The sequence below is a fragment of the Phyllobates terribilis genome, unplaced genomic scaffold (genome assembly GCF_046119375.1).
Source record: "Phyllobates terribilis strain yellow unplaced genomic scaffold, ASM4611937v1 Scaffold_5__5_contigs__length_657084704, whole genome shotgun sequence".
Taxonomy (NCBI): Eukaryota; Metazoa; Chordata; class Amphibia; order Anura; family Dendrobatidae; genus Phyllobates; species Phyllobates terribilis.
The window spans coordinates 237,004,841-237,014,388 of NW_027362765.1; the positions used below are offsets into that span (position 1 = coordinate 237,004,841).

General features: G+C 48.3%; 3 non-coding genes across 3 annotated transcripts; 2 read left to right on the forward strand and 1 right to left on the reverse strand.

Annotated features, from left to right (window-relative positions):
- Positions 1–2,718: 2,718 nt before the first annotated feature.
- Positions 2,719–2,789, reverse strand: TRNAG-GCC (transfer RNA glycine (anticodon GCC)). The gene has a single exon. It is a non-coding gene; the product is annotated as a tRNA-Gly (tRNA).
- Positions 2,790–2,995: 206 nt separating this feature from the next.
- On the forward strand, positions 2,996–3,068 carry TRNAK-CUU (transfer RNA lysine (anticodon CUU)). The gene has a single exon. It is a non-coding gene; the product is annotated as a tRNA-Lys (tRNA).
- Positions 3,069–3,627: 559 nt separating this feature from the next.
- TRNAK-CUU (transfer RNA lysine (anticodon CUU)) lies at positions 3,628–3,700 on the forward strand. The gene has a single exon. It is a non-coding gene; the product is annotated as a tRNA-Lys (tRNA).
- Positions 3,701–9,548: the final 5,848 nt, after the last annotated feature.

Genomic DNA, 9,548 nt, shown 5'->3' on the forward strand with positions numbered 1-9,548 from the left:
AAACAGATTGAGGTTTCCTAATCTTCTACTAGCATTAGTCAGTCAAAAAGGGATACTGCACAAATTCACTGAAATCGATACGTTTTATCCGCAAAATAGATCCAAATTGGAAATGACTTTGGGTTCGTGAAAAAGGCCATTGCCTATAACAGGTATGTATTCTATCATGACTTTGGGTGTACTAAGCAGTTTGGCATTTTCATCTAACATTTTGATAAATTTTTCAAACGCTGGGTCATCATACTCAAACCTTTTCCCAAAAATAATACATTGGAAACGGCACTGTTTAACAGCAGGTGAGTATTGAATGGTTGAATGATTTGCCCATTATACAGCTCCTCAGTAGTGTTGAGCGAGCACTAAAATGCTCGGGTGCTCGAAGCTCGGGCCGAGCTCGCCGTGATACTCGGGTGCTCGACCCGAGCAACGAGCCCAATGTTAGTCTATGGGAGACCCGAGCATTTTTGCGGCGGCACCCCCGGCAGTCTTTTAAAAGCCTAACAAGTGCCCAAAACGATAGTGACAGTGCTCAAATGACATGGGGACAGCATGGGGATCGCCCCAGGAAGCACTTCCTGCTGTCAACAACGTGGTAAGAGATATTAAGCCACTTTTAAGGGCTCACAATAAAACGTTCAAAAACGAAACTGAAGCTGCTTTTCTGTTAAGGAAGTTCCTTTCCTGGGTAAAGACTTGTGTATAAGGTAAAATAAATAACCAAAGAAAAAATTACTCCTCCACACCTTGGGCTATGTTCACAAGTAGCATTTTTTATGCGTTTTTGCACTTTTGTATTGCTTTCAACTGTGACAAATGCATTCACCGGGAAATGTCATTTTAACATTTTACAACCTTATCTGGCCATGTGCTGTGTGACGCATGCATACAGTGCTGAAAAGACATGGGAACAACATGGGGAACACCCCTTGAAGCATCTCTGACACCCAGGTCACTGCCTATAAGTGTGCCCATCAGAAGTCATCCTTGCCGCATTAGAACATGCAGACTTGCAACTATCCCCGTGCAAGTTCTTGTCCCAGGGCAGTGTTCAATTGTACCACTCCCATTCCTTGCAATGCAAGCACAAGTATGCAGCCTGCCAAAGGCTGCAATACCATACTGCTTGCTTGCAATTGAAATTGGGCCTTTTAGGAATGTGGAGGCGGAATCTGGCCACCACGTCATGGCTGCGTTGGCGGCCTGGTATCCATACTCAGTCCCCAGCCGCCCCGCGGCCGGGTGTCCACACACGGTCCCCAGCCTCCTGGGGGCAGCCGGGTGTCCATAAACGGTCCCCAGCCGCCCCTATTTCTCCTTGGAACATCCCCCCACACATTTTTCTTAGCCCGGCCTGCTTTAGGGCAGCATTGGACGATCCCACCAGAGAACCAGACTCCTCCGGTGGGCCCTGGCTTCTCCATCAGGGGAGTTGAGAGTGCCAAGGTGAAGACCATGATGATGATGACAGAAGTTAGCATCTGCTTTGTTTTCTTGGAATGCAAGCGTAAGTGTGCAGCCTGCCACCCACCCACCCCCAGGCTGCAATGCCATACTGCTAGCTTGCACTTGAAATGGGGCCTTTTAGTTTGGAGGAAGCCGAAGCTGGCCACTACCTCATGGCTGCTTCGGCAGCGAGGTATCCATACTCAGACCCCAGCCGCCCCTATTTGTCCCTGTGTGCCTTATACATAAGATTAAGCACGCATACCAAAACATTACCTGTGCGCTCACCAGTGCATTTAGTGGGAAGGACAGCCTATTCCGCTGTAGTGTGTGCATGCCAAACCCCTGTTCATGCGAAGATGCCTCCCACCCTGCACCTGTCGTTGCAGACTTCAACTATCCCCGTTCAAGTCCTTGTCCCAGGGCAGTGTTCAATTGTACCTCTCCCATTCCTTGCAATGCAAGCGCAAGTATGCAGCCTGCCACCCACCCACCCACCCCCAGGCTGCAATACCATACTGCTTGTTTGCTTGCACTTGAAATTGGGCCTTTTAGGTATGTGGAGGCGGAATCTGGCCACCACGTCATGGCTGCGTTGGCGGCCTGGTATCCACACTCGGTCCCCAGCCACCAGGGGGCAGCCAGGTGTCCATACTCGGTCCCCAGCCGCCACGCCGCCAGGTGTCCACACACGGTCACCAGCCGCCTGGGGGCAGCCAGGTGTCCATAAACGGTCCCCAGCCGCCCCTATTTTCTCCCATCCCCCCACACACTTTTCTTAGCCCGGCCTGCTTTAGGGCAGCATTGGACGATCCCACCAGAGAACCAGACTCCTCCGGTGGGCCCTGGCTTCTCCATCAGGGGAGTTGAGAGTGCCAAGGTGAGGACCATGATGATGATGATGATAGAAGTTAGCATCTGCTTTGTTTTCTTGGAATGCAAGCGCATGTATGTAGTAGCGGCTAGGCCTGAGGTGGTCAGCGTTTTGGTGCATATCATACCTCCTCCGAGGATTGCTGGATGTTTTCTTGCAACTATCCCAGTTCTATGACTCCCGTTAAAACAAAGCTTCAGGTGATAAATGATGGATGAGGTAGTGGCAAAGGAGAAAGAGCAGGAGGAACAGGGACCATTCACATCAATATCAGGCCAGTCAACCACATATGTCTTGTAGGATATGTTTCTGTAACAAAATGAGCGGTTCGGCTACACAGTTATAGGGCATACAGTGAGTGCAATGCCTAGTGGTCCTTGCATAGAGAAAAGGAGCTGTGCTGCATTGGCCGGGAACCGAACCCGGGCCTCCCGCGTGGCAGACAAGAATTCTACCACTGAACCACCAATGCTTGGATGAGTCATTCATGTCAGTGGTGCCTGCCAGATGCAGGTCCCAGGATCAGACGGCCACCATCGCCCGACCTGACCACATGAAGCTCTTGCGGTGCGTGCGGTGCGTGCGGTGCGTGCGGTGCGTGCGGTGCGTGCGGTGCGTGAGGTGCGTGCGGTGCGTGAGGTGCGTGAGGTGCGTGAGGTGCGTGAGTGTGTGTCTGCAGCCTGGCTAGCTCAGTCGGTAGAGCATGAGACTCTTAATCTCAGGGTTGTGGGTTCGAGCCCCACGTTGGGCGGTTGCTTATTGCTGCCTTTTACTACTTATGCTAACCACTGTCAACCAAGATAACCCCTTACGAACTGCCCCCTTCTGCTTGCTACAAAACATGACAAACAGCATAGCCCTGCAGGATAAAGAGCAGGGAAGGCCCAAAAGGATGGGAAGCGAAAGAAAAGCAGCAAGTGCCCAATGTTTTCGCAAGTGTTTGCAAAGGCAATGAGGGAAGAGATGCGCTGCAATGGTCAGCAAATGAGAAAAGGAGCTGTGCTGCATTGGCCAGGAATCAAACCCGGGCCACCCGCATGGCAGTCGAGAATTCTACCACAGAACCACCAATGCTTGGATGAGTCATTCATGTCAGTGGTGCCTGCCAGATCCAGGTGCCAGGATCAGACGGCCACCATCGCCCGACCTGACCACATGAAGCTCTTGCGGTGCGGTGTGGTGCGGTGTGGTGCGGTGTGGTGCAGTGTGGTGCAGTGTGGTGCAGTGTGGTGCAGTGTGGTGCAGTGTGGTGCAGTGTGGTGCAGTGTGGTGCAGTGTGGTGCAGTGTGGTGCGTGAGTGTGTGTCTGCAGCCTGGCTAGCTCAGTCGGTAGAGCATGAGACTCTTAATCTCAGGGTCGTGGGTTCGAGCCCCACGTTGGGCGGTTGCTTATTGCTGCCTTTTACTACTTATGCTAACCACTGTCAACCCAGATAACCCCTTAAGAACTGCCCCCTTCTGCTTGCTACAAAACATGACAAACAGCATAGCCCTGCAGGATAAAGGGCAGGGGAGGCCCAAAAGGATGGGAAGCGAAAGAAAAGCAGCAAGTGCCCAATGTTTTCGCAAGTGTCTGCAAAGTCAATGAGGGAAGAGATGCGCTGCAATGGTCAGCAAATGAGAAAAGGAGCTGTGCTGCATACATTACATTACATTAAAAGATCATAGTAACATAAAAAACGGAAAAAAACAAAATAAGGACAACAGCATAAACAAGCTCGTAGCCCATGACATATGAGTAAAGACATATGAATATGGAATAAAATAAAATAAAATAATTCCAGTCAAATAATCCTATAAAGGAATAGTAGGTCTCTTAAAGCTTAGTGACATAAAAAAGTTAGAGGTTGATAAACACTCGACCAAGGGAGTACTTTATTCGCAGAAGGGTGGAGGGAGTGGATGGGTGTAAACAAAAGGGAAAAGGGATAAGAATAGGGACTAAGAATAGAAAGAATATCATATCAGGAGATTGATATGGTTTTCTAGGGGGGGTGGGGCAAGGAAAGAATTAAACCTCCTGGCTCCGTTGGCTCCACACTTTAGAAAATTTGGGATGGGATAGGTTTCCCAGCTGGTGAGTTCCTCTAAGCGTCTAATCATGTTTACTTTATTTATCCATTCGGAGTGAGTAGGGGAGATTCTTGTTTCCAATGTAGAGCAATCAGTTGTTTTGCAGAATCCAACAACAAGGGGATCAAGTCATGTTTTTTTGGCTTATAATTATCTGTTATAGAATTTCTTTAGGGGATAATGATTGTCTTATCAGTAGTGTTGAGCGAGCACTAAAATGCTCGGGTGCTCGAAGCTCGGGCCGAGCTCACTGTGATACTCGGGTGCTCGACCCGAGCAACGAGCCCAATGTTAGTCTATGGGAGACCCGAACATTTTTGCGGCGGCTCCCCCGGCAGTCTGTAGAAAGCCTAAAAAGTGCCCAAAACGATAGTGACAGTGCTCAAATGACATGGGGACAGCATGGGGATCGCCCCTGGAAGCATTTCTGACCCCCAGGTCACTGCTGTCAACAACGAGGTATTAAGCCACTTTTACAGGCTCACAATAAAACGTTCAAAAACGAAAGTGAAAGTGCTTTCCTGTGAAATATGTTAACCCCTTAACGACCATGGGTCTTTCTGTTTTTGTGTTTTCCTTTTTTGCTCCCCTTCTTCCCAGAGCCAGAACTTTTTTAATTTTCGTTCAATATGGCCATGTGAGGGCTTATTTTTTGCGGGACGAGTTGTACTTTTAAACACCATCACTGGTTTTACCATATCGTGTACTGGAAAATGGGAAAAAAATTCCAAGTGCAGTGAAACTGCAAAAAAAATGCAATTCCACAGTTGTTTTTTGGGTCCTTTTTTTACCACGTTCACAGATTGCTAAAACTGACCTGCCATCATTATTTTCCAGGTCGTTACGAGTTCATAGACACCAAACATGTATAGGTTCTTTTTTATTTAAGTGGTGAAAAAAAAATCCAAAGCTTGCTAAAAAAAAACAAAAAAAATGGCGCCATTTTCCGAGACCCTTAGCTTCTCCATTTTTCGGGATCTGGGGCCAGGTGAGGGCTTATTTTTTGCGTGCCGGGCTGACGTTTTTATTGATACCATTTTGGGGTAGATCCGATGTTTTAATCGCCCGTTATTGCATTTTATTGCAAAGTTGTAGCGACCAAAAAAACTTAATTCTGGCGTTTAAAATTTTTTTCTCGTTACGCCGTTTACTGATTGTATTAATTCTTCTTTTATATTGATAGATCGGGCAATTCTGAATGCGGTGATACCAAATATGTGTATGTGGGGTTTTTTTTATATGTATATATATATATTTTATTTTGAATGGGGCGAAAGGGGGGTGACTTAAACTTTTATATATTTTTTATTTTTTTTATTTTTTTAAAAACTTTTTTTTTACACTTTCTGCTTGCTTCTATAGTCTCCAGAGGAGGCTAGAAGCAGCAGTTGTCTGATTGCTTCTACTGCATACAAGCGATGAGCAGATCGCTTGTATGCAGGAGAAATGCTCACTTGCTATGAGCGCTGACCACTAGGTGGCGCTCATAGCAATTGAGACATGACAACCACAGGCGTCTGCTGCAGACGCTGAGTTGTCATGCCCACCCATTGGTGACCCGCGATCATGTGATGGGGTCACTGATGGGCGGGGCTTAGGACTCCCGGAAGCGCGAGTTAAATGCCACTGTCAGAGATTTAACATGTTAACAGCCGCGGGTGGATTGCGATTCCAATAATCAGCTGACATGTGCTCGCTTCAGTGCGGGCTCACCGCCGGAGCCCCCGCTGAACCGGCCTTCCCGACCTGGTGCGTACTATTACTGACCAGATCGGAAAGGGGTTAAGGAACATCCTTTCCAGGGTAAAGACTTGTGTATAAGGTAAAATAAATAACCAAAAACAAAAATGCTCCTCCACACCTTGGGCTATGTTCACAGGTAGCATTTTTTATGCATTTTTGCATGTTTGTATTGCTTTCAACTGTGACAAATGCATTCACCGGGAAATGTCATTTTAACATTTTACAACCTTATCTGGCCATGTGCTGTGTGACACATGCATACAGTGCTAAAAAGACATGGGAACAGCATGGGGAAGACCCCTGGAAGCATCTCTGACACCCAGGTCACTGCCTAAAAGTGTGCCCATCAGAAGTGATCCTTGCCGCATCAGAAGATGCAGACTTGCAACTATCCCCGTGCAAGTCCTTGTCCCAGGGCAGTGTTCAATTGTATCTCCCCCATAACTTGCAATACAAGCGCAAGTATGCAGCCAGCCACCCACCCACCCCCAGGCTGCAATACCATACTGCTAGCTTGCTTGCACTTGAAATTGGGCCTTTTAGGCATGTGGAGGTGGAATCTGGCCACCACGTCATGGCTGCGTCGGTAGCCTGGTATTCATACTCAGTCCCCAGCCGCCCGGCGGCCGGGTGTCCACGCTTGGTCCCCAGCCGCCAGGGGGCGGCCGGGTGTCTATACTCAGTCCCCAGCCGCCCCGCGGCCGGGTGCCCACACACAGTCCCCAGCCACGTGGGGGTGGCCGGGTGTCCATAAAAGGTCCCCAGCCGCCCCTATTTGCCCCGGTGCGCCTTATACACAAGCGCGCATGCCAAAACATTACCTGTGCCTTCCCCAGTGCATTTAGTGGGAAGGACAGCCTAACCACAAACACGTGGACAAGTGAATGTGGCCAGGAATGGTCCATCTCACTGACGCCTTCACACTGGGTTAATATTGTGGAAGCCGGGACACAGTTGGACACTGGGATGCAACACGTCCTCCAGACATAGAGGATTGCGGGTCCTGGGTCAATCAGGCTTCAACACAACGTTCAGAAGGTAGACAGCAGCAGTGGTCGGCCTCCTACACAACGAGTAAATTATTCATGATCATGAGGCCATCGACCTCCTTAGCTTTCTGTTCCTTGGAATGCAAGCGCATGTATGTAGTAGCAGCTAGGCCTGAGGTGGTCAGCGTTTTGGCGCATATTCTACCTCCTTCGAGGATTGCTGGATGTTTCCTGCTACTATCCCAGTTCTATGACTCCCGTTAAAACAAAGCTTCAGGTGATGAATGATGGATGAGGTGGTGGCAAAGGAGAAAGAGCAGGAGGAACAGGGACCATTCACATCAATATCAGGCCAGCCAACCAAACATGTCTTGTAGGATATGTTTCTGTACCAAAAGGAGCGGTTCAGCTACACAGTTATAGGGCATTCAGTGAATGCAATGCCTACCAAAAATTTCGAGGCACTCCAATGCCCCTTGGAAGTGACATGGAGGTCAGAGCGCCTTAACTAAACCGTTTTTTCCATTTATAGCAACTGGGTCTCCTGTACACTGTTGGCCTAAGCAGGGAATGGAAGGCTTTCCAAAAATTATTAGGCACTGCAATGCCCCTTGAAACAGACGTGGATTACAGCGTATTAAAAACCTTCTACCCATTATTGGGGAGTGGGTCTCCCTTAGTGTTCGCCTATGCATTGAAAAGCAAAAGCTGACAATAATTAGGAGGAAATGCAATGCCCGTTGCAAGAGTCGTGGAGGTTAGAGGTAATTAAAAACAACATGTCAATGCCCCTTGGAAGAGCTGTGGAGTTCAGAGTGGTTTAACAAGACGGTTTTAATGCCCCTTAGAAGAGACGTGGAGTTCAGAGTGTTATAACAAGACAGTTTTAATGCCCCTTGGAAGAGATGTGGAGGTCACAGTGGAATAAAAAGACAATATCAATGCCCCGTGGAAGAGACGTGGAGGTCACAGTAGCTTAACAAGACGGTTTTAATGCCCCTTGGAAGAGTGGTGGAGGTCGCAGTGGAATAAAAAGACAATATCAATGCCCCTTGGAAGAGTGGTGGAGGTTGCAATGGAATAAAAAGACAATATCAACGCCCTGTGGAAGAAACGTGGAGGTCACAGTAGCTTAACAAGACGCTTTTAATGCCCCTTGGAAGAGTGGTGGAGGTCGCAGTGGAATAAAAAGACAATATTAACGACCCTTGGAAGAGACGTGGAGGTCACAGTAGCTTAACAAGATGATTTTAATGCCCCTTACAAGAGCCATGCAGTACAGCATATTAAAAACATTATTCCCATTATTGGGGAGTGGGTCTCCCATAGTCTTTGCCTATGCCTTCCAAGCAAAAGCTGCCAAAAATTAGGAAGGGGGAACTTGCAATGTCCCTTACAAGAGCCATGCAGTACAGCATATTAAAAACATTATTCCCATTAATGGGGAGTGGGTCTCCCATAGTCTTTGCCTATGCCTTCCAAGCAAAAGCTGCCAAAAATTAGGACAGAGGAACTTGCAATGCTGGCAACATGGACCACGGTCACCCTGGTGGTATAGTGGTCGTGGAGGCTGAGGATAAGGAGAAGAGCAAAAAACAGCCGAAATGAGGAAGCGTATACCCATGTGTGGGTGTGAAGCGATGCATGGGAATACACCTCCTGAAATAACACAGTGGATTTGACTTTATGTTACTCTGCTGTCATTTGGTGGTGATGAGAAGTCTGGCCCAATCCAGCCCTTGTTCATTTTGATAAGGGTCAGCTTGTCAGCATTGTCAGTTGACAGGCAAGTGCGCTTATCAGTTATAATTCCCCCAGCGGCACTAAAAACACGCTCCGATAACACGCTAGCGGCAGGGCAGGCCAGGACCTCCAAGGCGTACAGAGCGAGTTCATTCCAAGTGTCCAGCTTGGATACCCAATAATTAAAAGGCACAGAGGAATCACGGAGGACGCTGGTACTCCCTCACCATCTTTTGAAACTTTCCACTCCTTGTGAGAGTACCCTGCGCCTCAGGGCCTGTAAGCTGGGCAGGTCTCAGAAAACTGTCCTAGAACATTGATAGTGTTCCCCTGCCTCTGCTGGATTGGAGTTGTGTCTCTCTCGCCTGTATGCCTTAGTTTGGCAGCGAACTGTGACCTCTGCCGCTATCGTGTTCAGATGGGAATTTTTTTAATAGTTCTGCAGCAAGGGCCTTCTGGTACTGCCCCATTTTTGTAGACCTCTCCAACTCAGGAATAAGAGAGTGAAAGTTCTCCTTGTAGAGGGGGTCTAAAAGTGTCATCAACCAGTAATGACTGTCACCCAACATTTTGACAATGCGAGGATCACGGTTAAGGCAGCGTAACATAAAGTCAGCCATGGGTGCCAGACTGGTAACGGGCAAGACTTCCGTGTCCTCACCAACATGACGACTGATAGTGTTG